This window comes from Cydia pomonella, chromosome 13 (genome assembly GCF_033807575.1).
Source record: "Cydia pomonella isolate Wapato2018A chromosome 13, ilCydPomo1, whole genome shotgun sequence".
NCBI lineage: Eukaryota > Metazoa > Arthropoda > Insecta > Lepidoptera > Tortricidae > Cydia > Cydia pomonella.
Genome location: NC_084715.1, coordinates 7,420,516 through 7,438,313, shown reverse-complemented (window position 1 = coordinate 7,438,313; position 17,798 = coordinate 7,420,516). Strand labels below are relative to the sequence as shown.

Here is a 17,798-nt window from a genome sequence, read left to right as displayed (position 1 = left end):
TTTGCTTAGTTTGGGGCTAGGTCGATTTGTGTAAGATTGTCCCCAAATATTTATTAAGTTGCGGGTAGAAGTTATTTGACATTAAAGCTCTTATGTTAATAAAGTTCTGGCTGTATCAAATAAACGAGTCTATCGAACAAACGAGAAATCGCTATATAGCGCGCGGTGGCGATATCTACAACAAAGATTTGAAAGGATAAAGATAAATCTTATTACGTAATTTACATGCTTAGGTTAGTTTGAGTTTTACAATATATAAAAGAGAATATAATAGGAGGTTTATATGGGAGATTTTAAGTCACTATTATATACTTGTCTCTGGCGTTTCAATTATCACGCTATTACATAGTACTTAATTGAGTGAGATCGTATACGGAATAACGCTGTTTCGTTCAATAAATGTTTGGTTAAAATGCTTTCATGATTACCTACAGTTTAGTATACTACTCGTACTGTGAAGAAAGTTTACTTTGCATTACGTAGTAATTATTATTTCTACTGATACATAACGTTTCGTCCAAATAAGATAGAAACGGGAGAGAGACAGAAACGATTTTGGAGTTACATAAAACTACATCCATATCATTAACACCTAGACATTGTTTATATTTTATTTCTAAGCACCTAGGGGGCTCTGATACATTTGAAAGTGCTTATAAAGTGCCCTCCACTTTATAAGCTAGAAAATATAATATTGGGTATTCTTCAATTATAAAATTACTCTTTTAAAATAAACTAATTCAAAAAGGATATTACTCTTTATATGTGCTAGCAACTGATATGTTTGAAGTCGGTGCCAAGACAAATCTTAAACGCGTCAACGCACTGTCAACCAAATGCTGACCATGGTACGGTTCGATAAAAAGAAAGAAAAAACTGGTTAATTAAATTTTTCTATTTTTAGTTTTAAGTTTTTTTAATGAGTGTTATATGTATGCCTATACAATTTGAGAAGTTTCCTCAATTACTCATGGATTCCATTATCAAAACTGGATTTGACAAAAAACATACTAATTTATATACATATAATAATAAACTATATAATTTTTAACACACAAAACAACACGATTGAATTGATAACCTTCTCCGTTTTTCGAAGTCGGTTAAAAATAATCGCCAATCGGTTTTTGATTATTCAAAAATAAAAATGCTTAGAAAATAAGCGGTTTGCTTCTTTTCCAGTTTTGCACAGTTTTTCTTCGAGTATACTTTTTTTATTATTGTTGATTAAAAGAAAAAACTCGAAAAAGTGAAAGATACTATAGATCATTGACATATATCTAAGGACGGGCCTTACGGCCACTAAGAATGGAGCTATTTTAGTGGCGTCACTCACGTATTCGAGTCAATCGTGCAGTCTACCGCGACTAGTAGCGACCAATCGCGCGTATGATGCGAACTCATGAACCAATCGCGTCGTGGCGTTAGACTGCACGATTGGCTCGAATTCGTGTGAGTGATACCGCTGTGCTGGTCTCATTCTTATTGCCTGTAAGACCCGTCCTTAGATATATATCAATGCTTTAGATAATATTTGAAATTTTGTTTTACTTATTTCTTTAGATACTATTATAAGACATTTAAATGCTATGCTACTTTTTATTACCTTTATGTCTACAAAACATACTTTAATTTCCCTTTTCAGCTTTTAAAATGGGCTTAAACTTTTTTTATTACTAACTTAACTCGTAATTTTCTCAAATTTTACCACCATCTGCGCTCGCTTCCAACCCGGCAAAAAATGATATTCTTACAATTAAAATTTCATTAATATCTTCCTTTTTTACTGTATCTTCCAAATAATGGAAAGCAAAGTAATGTTTCTAGACCGTATTACGTCTTAATTTGTCGCTGTAAAACAAAACTTAAGCGGTAAAGGTAGAATTTCAATTTAATATAAAATGAAAACCATTAACGGCCTTTCGAAAGTACTAGCTACACTGAAACTTGGAATTCAGCCAGAAAGCCATACTAACACAAAAGGTCTTATAATAAGTGAAATCTCCTCTTCACTTAATACATTTTTACATGTTTGAACATGAATAGTAGATTTTGTAATTAAATGTCTAAAACTAAATTCTAGGAATTAACATGTCCTAGCCTTATTTAGTGCTACTGTTAGACCGCTAGCAGCGAAGCATTTACATTAATTTATGGATAATGTTATATTTGAACGAATAAATTTTACGCTCCACAAACTTTTAAAATATTACCTATTACTTATGTTTACTAAAAGCAGGTTTTGGATGTTGCTTTTAATCGATTCTGAATTCTTTTTCTGCTTGAAAATCCATAACAATATGGACGTAGGTATATTAGTAATAGAATCAGCCATTTAACAACACAATTGACTTAAAATACTCAATTAATAATAAAATAATCAATTGTAAAGCATTATTTAATCCTCGTTCATGGAAAGTGAAATTCGAGACCAATTATCGACATACAATCCCCTTTGGCCGTAACGTAGCGTAGATTGTAGGTATTTTAAGAGGCTGTCAACACCCAATGTACTTGAAATTGATGTTACTTAAACAGTTTTTGTTTTAGTCAAGTAAGAAAAATATATGATCATATTAATTATATTTCAAAGACCGTGGTCGTACTCGATACACGATTGAACGAAATCGGCACGATAGAAAATAATTGCAAAGATTGGTCTTAAAATCACAATTAAACGGTTTTATGTCTTTATTGTTTTGACTTATGGGTCTGCAATTAAAATCACAATTTCAAAACATTTATATTTAAACCGTGGTCGAGTTAAATATTACACTAATTATCCACTTTTTTTATTTAAATATTTTTCTTATTATTCCCTTGCCCAGGCCCAGTAACATGCGACAGTGCTATCTCATTTACTCCGATACAAATAGACAGTGTGCATACACGCTTTAGGTATTGACAGCCTCTTAAATATAAACCTATTTTGAACGTACCTATAACGTCTACACGCAATACTATTACATAAATATTTAATTGTTCTTGTTTGGAAGCGGTACAGTCGCGGTATAAAATGTAGCACAGATACTATCAGCCACCTACCGACCATCCTCCAAGCAGTGAGGCCGCGGTCTAGACGCACGCACGCGGCGAGCCACCGCGCCGCTTTCATCCAAAACACGTTCACGTCTTTTACATTTTGAAGGGCGCATTCTTGGTAAGCGGTAGCGGTAGCGACATGCTCGTACATTCGAAACAAATTTTCCAAGCAAGTTCCTCCTAGTTAAAAGCTGTTCACTGTGAATCCTGGATTCCACGGGCATTAGTAATGAACTATAAAGGGCCGTCACAATATATCCCTGCTTGGTCGACGTGGGACTCAAAGGCCGGCAACACTTCAATAACAATAATGTGTTTATACTAGTATGTATTTTGTATTTTGTTTGTATGATTTGTATTTTACTTTTATAATAATATTATAAAATGCTTAACCTAAGACCCAAAATAAATAAAGAGAATAATAATAAAAATAAAAGGGGTAGGCCCCTATTCACGAGTCACTGACAGTGACTAGTGGTAAGGGAGTAAGTGAGTACTGTCAACAACATATTATTATACCCTAACGTCTACGTAACTTACTTTCTTTAAATCTCGCTTGAGTCGCTCGTACTAATATGTCAAACCGCGAGAGCTACCTACGTAGACGTTAGCGTATATATCAGTGTGGACACTGTTAGTGACTCGTGGTACGGGTACGTGGTTCAAAATCCGGCGAATTTTTTTGTCTCAGTCAAAAAAAAATTCTAGTAGGTTTTGCGTGTTGCAACTTTTTTCCTTCCTACTTAGTTTTTGAAGTCAGTGCCAAACCATAATTTTAAAGAACCAAAATTTTAGATATCAAAGAACGCTGCACTTGGGCTTGCGCTGCACGTACGATGCCACTTACAAAACTATCAACGCCAAGGCACGAACTATTTACCAAAATACCTTTCGACTTTACCGCCGCCACATTAATGCCACAGACAGGCACATAAATTGATATCAGCGTACCATTTACTGGAACGTGAGGCCAATTCGAACTTATACCTATTCTGTTGTCAAAATTAAATGTGTACCCAAGTTTTTTATCATTCGCCCGCGCATCTCGCTCATGCCATTTTTTTTCCTATCTTATACACATTTCTATATGGTCCACAGTGCTGGCATTGGTGGAGTTCAAATGACATGCCAACAAAACTTTTCCGTTGGAAAAAAGCAATGCAAAAGTAAATGGAACGTGCCGATGTTGTCTTTTGTAGAAGACAGTCAGGATAATGGGTGGTACAATAATATTGACGAGTTGGCACTGTGGTCAGAATATGAATGTCATCATCATCATCGTCTCCTAGCCGTTTTCGGCCACAGCAACTGCTTTCTACCGCTGAGAGTGTCGCTGGTGCGCTCTCAGGTGACTGACGTAGCCAATCTTAGCAGCGAATGTGCGGCCACACTCGCTGCAGGTCAGCACCCCTCCGACGTAATTATATGTTATGGCCAAAGGTGGTCTGGCCTTTAGCTCGTCACGCTTAGTTTATAGTAATAGTGTAGCCGAGTTAGGAAGGTAACGATTTAGGATTGTATGCTGACGACATGACATTCTGGACGATTTAAAAGGTGACGAAATAGGATTGTGGACGAAGCGGTCCTGAGCCAATAATTATACGGACAAGCACAGGTGACAAACACGCGCGAATAATAACAAAATGATATCATTTTAATATCAAAATTTAAGTTCAAATATGCTTCCATAAATTGATGCCAGCATACGCACGGCTGGACCGTATTTTACGCAGCTTCGCTCGCACCACGCTGCACACTGCGTTAATATGCGCCGTTCGTTCACTGAATTGCTGAAAGCCTAGTGTTTTGGTGTAATCGGTGCCCGCGAGCTCTCGCCTATGAACCCAAAAAGGGCACAGTCATTTATTTAGCAAATAGGCCACAAAGGCACTTTTTCAAGTGAAATAAGTTATAAGCAGGAGAAATAAGTCAATAAATAATTATTACAACACAATTTAAAATCAATTAAATATTATAATTACTTAGAGACGTAACCCTCATTGGGCCAGCGTGGGGACGATAGCTCAAATCCTCTCGCGTATGAGAGTAGGTCTGTGCCCAGCCAGTGGGACGTAAATAAGCTGAATAATTATTATTAATATTTATTTATTTATTATTGAGGTACTTAGATCCAGTTTTTAAGACTTGCAGTAGATATGTAAAGAAACAAATATATAGAATATGTAGAAAAACGTACTTAAATGAAAGTTTCAAACATAAAATTAAATTACCTGCTTGGTCGCAGGCAAATTCCAACTCAGAACAGCGGGGCCTATCATTTAGAACGTAAGTAAGTGAATGAGATAGAGTCCCGTTTTAGTAATTAATAATGAAAATGTGAAGAGTGTGTTGGTTAATAGTAGTTTATGTGACTGCTACTTAATAAAATGCATTAAAATACACGAGTGTGGGTTTAAGAAACGAACGAAGTGAGGTGAGGTGTACCCAGGAAACATAAGCTTATTTAAAATCGGACTTTACCCAAAAGGCTCGGGTTATACTAGTTATACTAGATTAAACTTGAGTTTAATTAACGTTCTAACATTACCCGTAACATAAATAAGGAGGCCGATTCAAATTCACCAACTTGTTACGGTTTAATCTTATTTTGATTCGACCTTGAAGATCGTTCACCCTGATTGGTGCATGCGAAATGAAGTGAAAGCCGTGTGTTGAAGCAAGACGATCATCAAGGTCGTGTCAAAACATATTGTCAAATTAGAATCGAGTTCAAGGTCATGTGGTGTAATATATGAACATTCGCAAGCGAAACACTTATAGGGAATTTTCATGCTATGGCTTTTGCTACGAGGAAATTTAATTAACTATTTAAAAAAAAAATACCTCATCTGTAAAATCCAATCTGTCAATATCTGTAAAAGTTATCAAGATCACCAGATAACATAATACGTGGCTTTTTTATTTTGTCATAATGATTTTCACTTACACCTTAATGTCCTAAGATTACGTATTATTTTAGTACTATAAATTGATAAAACTTTACTACACGTTCGTGAAAACGATAACAAGTAAGTAATACTTACTTTTAAAATATCTAGACAAATTCATTAAAATAAGAAAATTAACTTAACTTTTAATGGCTTCAAAACCATCATGATCTCATCATAATACCTAGATACATTACTTAAAAACCAATGGTTTACTTGGTTTGGTTTGGTAATAGATCGGTGGAAGTAAGATAGCAAATCCGTTAATTATGCGAAAGGCATTCGGGTGTCGGGCCCTTAGGTATTTAACGGACAGCGCGATGATTGATCGCTGTAATTGAGTTTGATTTAAAGACGGTGCGCTGGCGCAATAAGACGACGCTCTGTCAACTGAGCGATAATTATTTGATTTTAAAATGCTGAGCACATTTACCGGTGTATCACCTTTTGAACCTAGTAAAATATCTACATTTATTTATTAATGTACTTAAGTTATTTGGTGCATAGCTGCACGAGGGGCAGGATGTTGCACACTCTTTGCAGCATCAGGCTTATTTTTCTTATTTGTCTATTATAAATTCAAATTCAAAATTGACTTAAAAAGTATTTGTCATTCTGATTACTTCAGGTTACTTTTTTATACTGATTTGGTTATGTCGTTGATGTGATTTTCTGTTTATTGTAAATATTTATTAAAACAATATCAAAGGTATATTCCTCCCTTTTATTCATACAGTCCACCATACCATACCATCTTTTTTAGACGGATCGCATCCAAAACACTACATTGCGCTGCTAAACACGCATAGCTGACGTAAGGGCGAAGACCGCCATGGTGAAGTGGGACTGGGCGGGTCACGTCTACCGCATGCATCCGGATAGTTGGGCTAGTATAGCCACCAAGTGGATGCCGCAAAAGAAGCGTGGAAGTGGCAGGCCCAAAAGAACACCTTTATCACTAACTGGACGGAAAAAGCACTATAACGGGAGTTGTGAAGTTCAAGGGAAGAGGCCTTTTCTAAGCAGTGGGACACTATAACGGGCTAAGAAAAAAAAGAGAGTTAATACAATTTAACTAAACTTTTTCAATCCTCAACAAGGTGAATCAACTACTTCGTTGCGATTACGAGGAACCTTTAAGATGACGTGGTAATAATATACCAGTCATAATTGCTACTTGTTTTAATACAATCGCTTTAATAAAATACATTTTTACAAGTTTTGTTATCTTCTGAGTGTATGATTTTCCCAACGCACACATTTCAAGAGCAAACAATTTACTCATATTCTGTAAAACTAATTTGAATCAATACTTAGCTTTCTATCGTCGATTGATTAGTTTTCCGTTCCAACCTTTTACCAATAAACTGAATAAACTGCTTTGCTGATTGAGTACTAACTCAATGTCATAACTGCCACGAATTATATGTAGCAATAATTAATAAACGTTTCACCCAAACCAAGATAAATTAAACCTTACGTCAGCCACATAAGAGCTTTGACATGTGAAAATGTTTCCCACTTTTAATCTATATAGACTTAAGTCTTTTTGTGAGCAGGGCAGTTGTAGGTGTTATTCACGTGCCACGGTACTCAGAATATAACAATGCAATCTTACCATTTTCTTTTCAACAAATCACGGTTAAATATCTAGATAAATAGATATTTATAAAGTATCAAGGCTTTTAATTACAGATGTTATTTATGTTACCAAATTCAAATTAAGTAATAGTACATTATTGTGTATTGCATAACGTTTTAGAACGTAGTGCTATTACATACTAATTAACATTATAAGTATAACGTAAACAATAAGTACCAATAGTATTTATTAGGATTTATTTTGGCTAGTAAAACAAACTTATTTTTATTTTTCCTATTTATTTATAATACATTATAATATAAGATCAACGTTACGGCTACCAAAAATCTAAAAATTCCGAAAATTCAGCATTGGAAACCCTTCAATTGCAACTACCAAACGAGGGCAATGCTCGACCTGTCCTAAAGATCTCTAGTTAAGGGCCTATATCACAATGTCCAAGTAAAGTCCTGAATAAGCTATTTGCTACTTAAGTATCTGACGAATAAAGTCATCGTTGGCGTTTCACGATCTTCAAAATAAGCTTAACTGGTAGATAAAGTTCTAAGTTTTGCAGGGAGTTTTATCTGGCAGTAATTTATTTGTCAATTAGCTATCTAATATTTTACTTGGACATTGTGAAACAGGCCCTAAGTCTTATGTCCCGTGCAGTCTACCTGCTTATACGGTAATATTGACTTAAATATTTCCGCGTTCAATTGTGATCTAGTAGAATGTCTGTGTACTGCGTCGCGATGTGTCGTCGACATTAATGTACTATAGAATCCGGCCGCCGTATCAATTAGCAGCCATCGGGCGCGCGCGGCTGCCGACCGTCGATATAATGGTCGTATAACGTGCGCAAATAGCTGTTTAAAGACGCCCTAATAAGCTTGTCGACGGTCGGAAATGGCTTTTAGTTTGTTATTTATTTGTTGTTTTAAATGTAGCCTACATAATTTCAATTAAGTAAGTAATAATTAAATATCTTGATAATCTCAAAGTTAAGTTCGCCGTATTAATAGAATATTAATGTTAGTTTAATATTGTAAGTTAGTATAAGCATCATATTATTATTAGGATGACCTTTAAGAATGTGAACTTTACTTTTAGGATGGATGTTGAATAACTAGACAAGTAGACACGGTTGTGTAGTTAAAGTGAAGTCCAATAGAAATTTCAAATAATATAAACAAACCAATTTACCTTCAATGACGACCGGTCTGGCCTAGTGGGTAGTGACCCTGCCTATGAAGCCGGTGGTCCTGGATTCGAATCCCGGTAAGGGCATTTATTTGTGTGGTGAGCACAGATATTTTTTCCTGAGTCATGGATGTTTTCTATGTATTTAAGTATTAGTCAATAATACTTAAATACATGGAAAACTCAGCAGGACACATGTTTTCAAAACATTACATCTTATAATTAACATGCATTAAATAAGAAAAATAAAATACAATTTAGATTACTATAGAAATCATGCAATTACATACAGTAGCTACTTTTATTTATAGAAAATTGATAATACGAGTATATATATATATATATATATATATATTATACGTATATAATATCATTGTCTGAGTACCCACAACACAAGCCTTCTTGGCTTACGTGGGACTTGGTCAATTTGTGTAAGAATGTCCCTATAATATTTATTATTTTATTTAATACTTTGTAATCGCGCACAGTTTGACGTCAATTATGATCCTATTTATATACTTCAATATTTTATTTGTATCTATTTTTTGTTAAAATAATATTTCAGTGAAATCAACCTTCATTAATTTTTTTAGATTAGATGTCAAATGCCAACAAAAGCTGTCGTATTTGTGTATATTATTTGCTTTTTCTGTTGGACTCAAATATAGAGGTAGGTATTAGGTATGTAGCCCCAATACTGCAAAAACTAAAAGAGGACTGGATAAAACATAAACTTTGATCCGTCACACATGACATATACGTATGCGGCCTCAATCAAAACGCTATTCTTTTTTTGTGAAACTGTTGCATAATAAATATCGGTTATTCTGTTTTTAAGGTTCCGTAGTCAACTAGGAACCCTTATAGTTTCGCCATGTCTGTCTGTCAGAGGCTTAGCTCCTTCATCGTTAGTGCTAGAAAGCCGAAATTTTGCATGGATATATAAATCAATCAAAACGAAAAAGTCGTAAAAAAACTTTGGGTACCTACTACCTATACAAAATGGTCAAATTTTTTTCGCTTATCTCAATAGTGTGGGATATCGTTAGATAGGTCATTCAAAATTCATGAGGGTCTCCAACAACCATTTTTAGGTAGAGATACTTTTCGTCATAGCACTCTTTCAAGGTCTATTGTGTAGAACGGGTAACTACGTAACCCTACATGGATGGCCCGACATGCTCTTGGCCGATTTTTATTTATTTAAATCAGACGCAAATTATTTGATACTGTACCTAACACCTACTCTTCATTAATTTACCCTTATTACACCTACTCATGCTACACCTATGCCATACCCTTTACCTTTATCCTAAAAGAAAATACTAGCTTTAAAACCCTTTTCATAACAAGGTGTCAGTTTTCACAGCGCACCTAAAACGTCCCAAAACGTTCAGATACGGTACGAAAAACCGACGCCCTTCTGACCCAATTTGTATGAAAGGGGTACTACGAAAATATTAATACGAGCTGTCAGAGTACAGTTGACACCGCATTGTTAGAGCGGGGCCTTTAGGCCAGTACATTATTAAACCGGGACGGAACAAAGGAGAAGAGGGATTTTACATTATTTACTGATGGGTGACTGGATGACGGTTAGATATGGAAATTACTTAGTAGTTCTCGATTAGTAATTAATTAAAAAATTAAGAGGGAACAATAGCTTTACGAAACTATTTTTTCTATAAAATTCAATTTCGGGAGAAAACATGTTCCACTAACTAACGGCCCTATTCTAAGAATGATTAAGATACGTTTAAGATCTTTAAAAGATTGATAACTAAACGACATGACGAAATTGACGTTTATCTCGATTTCGCTGTGATCCCAATAAGATCTATCTACGATATTTCTAACGTCAAAGTGGCATTGGTTGCCCGAATCGAGCTGCTTCTGTCAATTATACGACATACAAACGATATCTAAATGAGAACTTATCTAAACCATAACTTATAGTTATCGTATCTCATTTTTCGTATCGGGCCGTAAATCTTAAAAAACACTTTTATTTTGATGTCAATCGCTTGAGCATAATATATGTATTCAAGGTTTATAGGTTTCGCTTTTGTGAAATGCAAATTTTGAAAAAAGAAAGGAATACCTATAAACCTAGTTTTCATTGTGTCAACAACATATTAAATAAACCGGCCAAGAGCATGTCGGGCCATGCTCAGAGTAGGGTTCCCTAGTTACTCTTCCGTCACAATAAGCTAAACTGGAGCTTAAAGTATAGTACATTGAACAATCAAGGGATGAACTGTGGATGTACGTCTTTTAACTATGAAGGGGAAACTTTTTGCGATAACTCAAAAACAGCTAAACTGATCATATCCGCTATAGTTTTCATTTAATATCTTTCTTAAGCTCTACTACCAAAATTTTTTCATATGTTTTGGACCTATGTAGGGGAGGTACCCTAAAAAAATTAAATTTTTAGATTTTATTGTACGACTTTCTCGGGTTTATTGATTTATATGTCCATGCCAAATTTCAGCTTTCTAGCACTAACGACCACGGAGCCAAGCCCCGGACAGACTGACAGACGGACATGGCGAAACTATAAGAGTTCCTAGTTGATTATGGAACCCTAAAAATCGCAGAGAATGGAAAATATTTAGAAGTAGAAAAACAATTTCTCTTTTTGTATTGACGACCACGCATGGCATACTTCCCTGTTAAGAACAAACCTTGAAACGGTATTATTATTTAGAATAGAATGTAAGAAGTACATTGAGATAACTTTTGCTTAGAAATACAAAGAAAATATTAACCATACAAAATAATCCGGCCGGCAATGTAAAGCAACACACGAGTTACGAGATACGAGCTTTTTATTATAACTGTCAACGCGTTGACAGTAACTATTAATAGCTCGTATCTCGTAATGTTTTCTCGTATTTTCAATACATTGTTGCTCGGTAAATTTTCAAAAAATAATTACGCTGTAATAATTAAGTGTAACTTATAAAACTTCTTAATTCATGATTACACGGGTAAATTTTATGGCTGGTTTGATTTATTGCCCCTATTGGATTTACACACTGTATTTTAAAGCCTGTTTTATTAATTCTCTAACGATTCGAAGTTTGAGATACGTCAAATATTAGACTATCTAGATACGATATGGATCGGATATGTCAGTGTGTTGGACACCTCTACAGTACCAACGAAGTCTTGGACTCGCCTTGGACCCAGCTCGTTCCAGCGTGAGTTATCATTAAATGTTGCTCGAATTAGTGTACGAGTATCAGGGTTCCTTTTCTTAAGTGGATTGGAAGCGAAGTGCAATTTTTCATAATATGTTGATTTTGAAGTAGCAAAATCTATTTAGTTTCACAAATTCAACCTGTTTATTGATGTGTCACGCCTATCGCCGAGCGCATTCTGTCTATGACATGATTACAACAGAACTAATCTCAGTGCCACATTTGTGCATGCCAGAATTAGCATTTAGTTATACACGACCTAGTTAATCTTGTTATTAATATATTGCAGTCAAGTGTTATTAATATATTGCAGTCAAGTGTTATTGGTCAAATGTCCATGTATATTGGAAAATTGATCAAACATTCTGCCACACTGAAATTAATTGTTATACTGTAGTGTGTGCTACGCCTCACCCACACACTAGCATAGCCTTAACATATATAAGTGCATTTACGTGTTATTTAAGCCATTATACGTTTTCCCTCGAACCTAGTTGTTTGATTCAACGCCCAACATCACAATACTTATGCAGTAACTATTATACCTATTTACTTATCTAATAAAGTCCAATATTCAATGGGGTTGGCCGATTGAAGTATTTCACAGATGACGCTCGATGTTAACAAATGAATTTTCAAAACGCATTGAAGCGAAAACTCATTCAAATGCGTTTATCATGTTAGTTTAGTAGTTTTGATAGCTAGCTGTCCCTTTATTTATATTAAGACGCGTGGAGTACCATTTTTAGGGTTCCGTAGCCAAATGGCAAAAACGGAACCCTTATAGATTCGTCATGTCCGTCTGTCTGTCCGATTCTGTCACAGCCACTTTTTTCCGAAACTATAAGAGCTGTACTGTTCAAACTTAGTAAGTGGATGTATTCTATGAACCGCATTAAGATTTTCACACAAAAATAGAAAAAAAACAATAAATTTTGGGGGTTCCCCATACTTAGAACTAAAACTCAAAAAATCTTTTTTCATCAAACCCATACGTGTGGGGTATCTATGGATAGGTCTTCAAAAATGATATTGAGGTTTCTAATATCATTTTTTTCTAAAATGAATAGTTTGCGCGAGAGACACTTCCAAAGTGGTAAAATGTGTGTCCCCCCCCCCCCCGTAACTTCTAAAATAACAGAATGAAAAATCTAAAAAAAATATATGATATACATTGCCATGTAAACTTCCACCGAAAATTGGTTTGAACGAGATCTAGTAAGTAGTTTTTTTTTAATACGTCATGAAATTAAAAAAAAAAAAATTTTTTCAACATACCCATACATGTGGGGTATCTATGGATAGGTCTTCAAAAATGATATTAAGGTTTCTAATATCATTTTTTTCTAAACTGAATAGTTTGCGCGAGAGAACCTCCCAAAGTAAAAAAAGTGTGTGCCCCCCCCCCCCCCGTAACTTCTAAAATAACAGAATGAAAAATCTAAAAAAAATATATGATATACATTGCCATGTAAACTTCCACCGAAAATTGGTTTGAACCAGATCTAGTAAGTAGTTTTTTTTTAATACGTCATGAAATTAAAAAAAAATTTTTTTTTTTCAACATACCCATACATGTGGGGTATCTATGGATAGGTCTTCAAAAATGATATTAAGGTTTCTAATATCATTTTTTTCTAAACTGAATAGTTTGCGCGAGAGAACCTCCCAAAGTAAAAAAAAGTGTGTCCCCCCCCCCCTGTAACTTCTAAAATAACAGAATGAAAAATCTAAAAAAAATATATGATATACATTACGATGCAAACTTCTAACGAAAATTGTTTTGAACGAGATCTAGTGAGTAGTTTTTTTTAATACGTCATAAAATTAAAAAAAAATTTTTTTTCGTCAAACCCATACGTGTGGGGTATCTATGGATAGGTCTTCAAAAATGATATTTAGGTTCCTAATATATTTTTTTTCTAAAGTGAATAGTTTGCGCGAGAGACACTACCAAAGTGGTAAAATGTGTGTCCAACCAAAGTGGTAAAATGTTGAACGAGATCTAGTAGTTTAAGTAGTTTTTTTTAATACGTCATAAAGGAACCCTTCATGGGCGAGTCCGACTCGCACTTGGCCGCTTTTTTAATATTCGTTTTAATATGCCCAAATATTTATAGGTAGTCGTTTCATCCAAACAGGGCAGAGAGGGAAAAGTTGAATTGGTATGTGACACTGAAAAGTATTTTTAGAATAAGAAGCCGGTTTTATAAGATTTTTTAAAGGTCGTAGTTGCGTTAGACTGCACGATTGGCTCGGATTCGTGAGTGACACCACTGAACTAGCACCATCCAAGGCCCGTATGTTTTTATTTTGTTAAATTACCATTTGGTTAGTTTAGTGCTGCATTTGCAGATTCATAACTACTGTCACAGTAGCGGAGAATTTAATGTAGGTATGCTGGCTTATACCGAAGACAATAATTTACCTATTACAGTTGCATGTAAAATCAGCTAATTCTGTACCGATTTGCGGCGATAAGTATATTGTAAAAGTAACGTTCGAATTGAGCGTACAACATAATTTCTGCTGAAGTATTGCGGCGCGATTGTGCTTTTTTGACATTTGGGGCAGCAAAGCATCAACTTTTTGAAGTTTTTTAAAATAATACCTATTTTTGGAATATTATCCTACTCTATTTTAAGAAATTTATTGTTTAATTTCAACCATTCCTATTTTTAGGGTTCCGTAGCCAAATGGCAAAAAACGGAACCCTTATAGATTCGTCATGTCCGTCTGTCTGTCCGATTCTGTCACAGCCACTTTTTTCCGAAACTATAAGAGCTGTACTGTTCAAACTTGGTAAGTGGATGTATTCTATGAACCGCATTAAGATTTTCACACAAAAATAGAAAAAAAACAATAAATTTTGGGGGTTCCCCATACTTAGAACTGAAACTCAAAAAATCTTTTTTCATCAAACCCATACGTGTGGGGTATCTATGGATAGGTCTTCAAAAATGATATTGAGGTTTCTAATATCATTTTTTTCTAAAATGAATAGTTTGCGCGAGAGACACTTCCAAAGTGGTAAAATGTGTGTCCCCCCCCCCCCCCCCCCCCCCCGTAACTTCTAAAATAACAGAATGAAAAATCTAAAAAAAATATATGATATACATTGCCATGTAAACTTCCACCGAAAATTGGTTTTAACGAGATCTAGTAAGTAGTTTTTTTTTAATACGTCATGAAATTAAAAAAAAAAAATTTTTTTTCATCATACCCATACGTGTGGGGTATCTATGGATAGGTCTTCAAAAATGATATTAAGGTTTCTAATACCATTTTTTTCTAAACTGAATAGTTTGCGCGAGAGAACCTTCCAAAGTGAAAAAAAAGTGTGTCCCCCCCCCCCTGTAACTTCTAAAATAACAGAATGAAAAATCTAAAAAAAATATATGATATACATTGCCATGTAAACTTCCACCGAAAATTGGTTTGAACGAGATCTAGTAAGTAGTTTTTTTTTTAATACGTCATGAAATTTAAAAAAAAAAATTTTTTTTCATTATATCCATACGTGTGGGGTATCTATGGATAGGTCTTCAAAAATGATATTAAGGTTTCTAATATCATTTTTTTCTAAACTGAATAGTTTGCGCGAGAGAACCTTCCAAAGTGAAAAAAAGTGTGTCCCCCCCCCCTGTAACTTCTAAAATAACAGAATGAAAAATCTAAAAAAAATATATGATATACATTACCATGCAAACTTCCACCGAAAATTGGTTTGAACGAGATCTAGTGAGTAGTTTTTTTTTAATACGTCATAAAATTTAAAAAAAAATTTTTTCATCAAACATATACGTGTGGGGTATCTATGGATAGGTCTTCAAAAATGATATTTAGGTTCCTAATATCATTTTTTTCTAAACTGAATACTTTGCGCGAGAGACACTTCCAAAGTGGTAAAATGTGTGTCCAAAGTGGTAAAATGTTGAACAAGATCTAATAAGAAGATTTTTTTTTAATACGTCTTAAATTGTACGGAACCCTTCATGCGCGAGTCCGACTCGCACTTGGCCGCTTTTTCTACTCGAGGATTGCTGAACTGCCCAAAACGACGACTACTAATTTTTCCAGTCAGTCAAGCAATCGGCGCGTGAAAAATTATTTTGGCTGGCTTGCAGCCTGCTATTTTTGACAATAACAATTTTTCTAGCTTTTTATTTCAATCACGTAATCGACATTTCCGGGCAGTGGCTCAAAAAATATGTTTTTTCACGTTAAATTCAAGTACGACGTACGACAGAGGTTAATAATATTAATAATTAATGAACTCTTAGTTAATGCTTTCGACTGTACCTACTTACCCAAGTACGTGACCGTTGTCGTCCTACTTAAAATTACATTTGATTTATTATCTTCCCGCTCATGTAACGTGCAAGGTTTTTGACAAATCCGTCGTTTTCCTGTAGGGGAAGTTTATTTAATTACCTATTCGTATTTCACGATTTCCACGTGAGTCTCGAGAGGCTTTCTCCTTTTCTCGATTGACGTGTTTTTGGGAATAAACCGTGACAAAGCTGTATTTTAGGTACTTTTTGTGGGGAACGTGATGCTTGAAGGAAAACTGAAAGCGAAATCGAATGTATATTTTAAATCAATTGAAGCCATCGTATTGGAATGAGCGCCTCAAATATTTCAAATTGCTTTCGTGCAAAATATAAACGAAATGAGTGTGTTTTTCATCACAGTTGCGTAAAAGGACGTAGGCAATGCGGTCCGGTCCATAAACCCTAAATTTTGACCTCTAGGAAGTATTTTTCATCACAATTGCTAGGCGGCGAGATCAGTAAATCCTAAATTATGACCTATGGCTTTCAAAATATCTGAAAACGCACTCTAATGTCTTGAGAATAGAGGCGTGTTCAGATATTTGTGAGTACCTTGGCCGTTCCGATATATCTGATGGCGACTGTGCGAACAAAATTAGGCAGAAGTTTTATATAAGAATTTCCCTTTTTTTTCCTAAGTGTGGTGAAACACATTGTGTGTGCCACGGGTGGTACAGAAATTACCCCCGTGTTAGTTAGCCCCTCGCCTTCAGCTTCTGTTACGTAAGTTCGTGTGACCCTTAAGTATCCCAATTGTATGCCAAGGTTTTAGTTCACGGACGTTATTCGGGCCTCAAAGTTAGTTCTGATAGAATTAGGTGCCTAATATTCTTCCTGATTGCCTTCTCAAACGTAATTGAATATTGAAAGAAAATGTGGTTCGGTCCATACTACATTAATTTTGTTTAATAAAAGAATGGCATTATTGAAGTTTGGCTATCTATGGTACGATTCCGGGAACCTTCTTACAATAAGTATTTGATTTCTTGTTAACTTTACCTTATCGGAAGAATCCTTTGCGTAACTTTGCTTGAGTTGGAGAGCTAAATTTAAATTAAATTGTATTAATAAGACGCTGTCAATAGCTAATCAACTTCAAATTGACTTGACAATAAGTAATTGTGACGTCACAGGACGCGCGCTAGCTATAGTACATATAGAGTTGTCCCTTTGAGTGTATTGAGAAGGTTGATCTGTAAACAACATGCTCCTCACATATTAAATTAATTTGATGAATATATTTTAACTTGTGATGAAATTGCATGCACAAGGGGAGAATTCGACCCATGCCGCTGTAACCCAGGTGCCCTCCAGGCCTTGGTCACTTTTTCTTTAGTATGTCATTTTATTTCACTTTAACATGCTCTTATTTTGAAAAATATTATGGAATACCATACAGGTTTATTCATCATTCAATCTCACGGGAAGTAAAATATAATGACATATTCTAAAAATGCTTGCATGAAGTTAAGTAAGGATGCTA

At 34.9% G+C, this 17,798-nt stretch overlaps 1 protein-coding gene across 1 annotated transcript in view; it reads left to right on the top strand.

Moving 5' to 3' along the window:
* Window positions 1–17,798, top strand: part of LOC133524076 (metabotropic glutamate receptor 2-like) — a 302,673-nt gene that overhangs the window by 183,516 nt on the left and 101,359 nt on the right. The gene's annotated exons all lie outside the window — the stretch shown is intronic.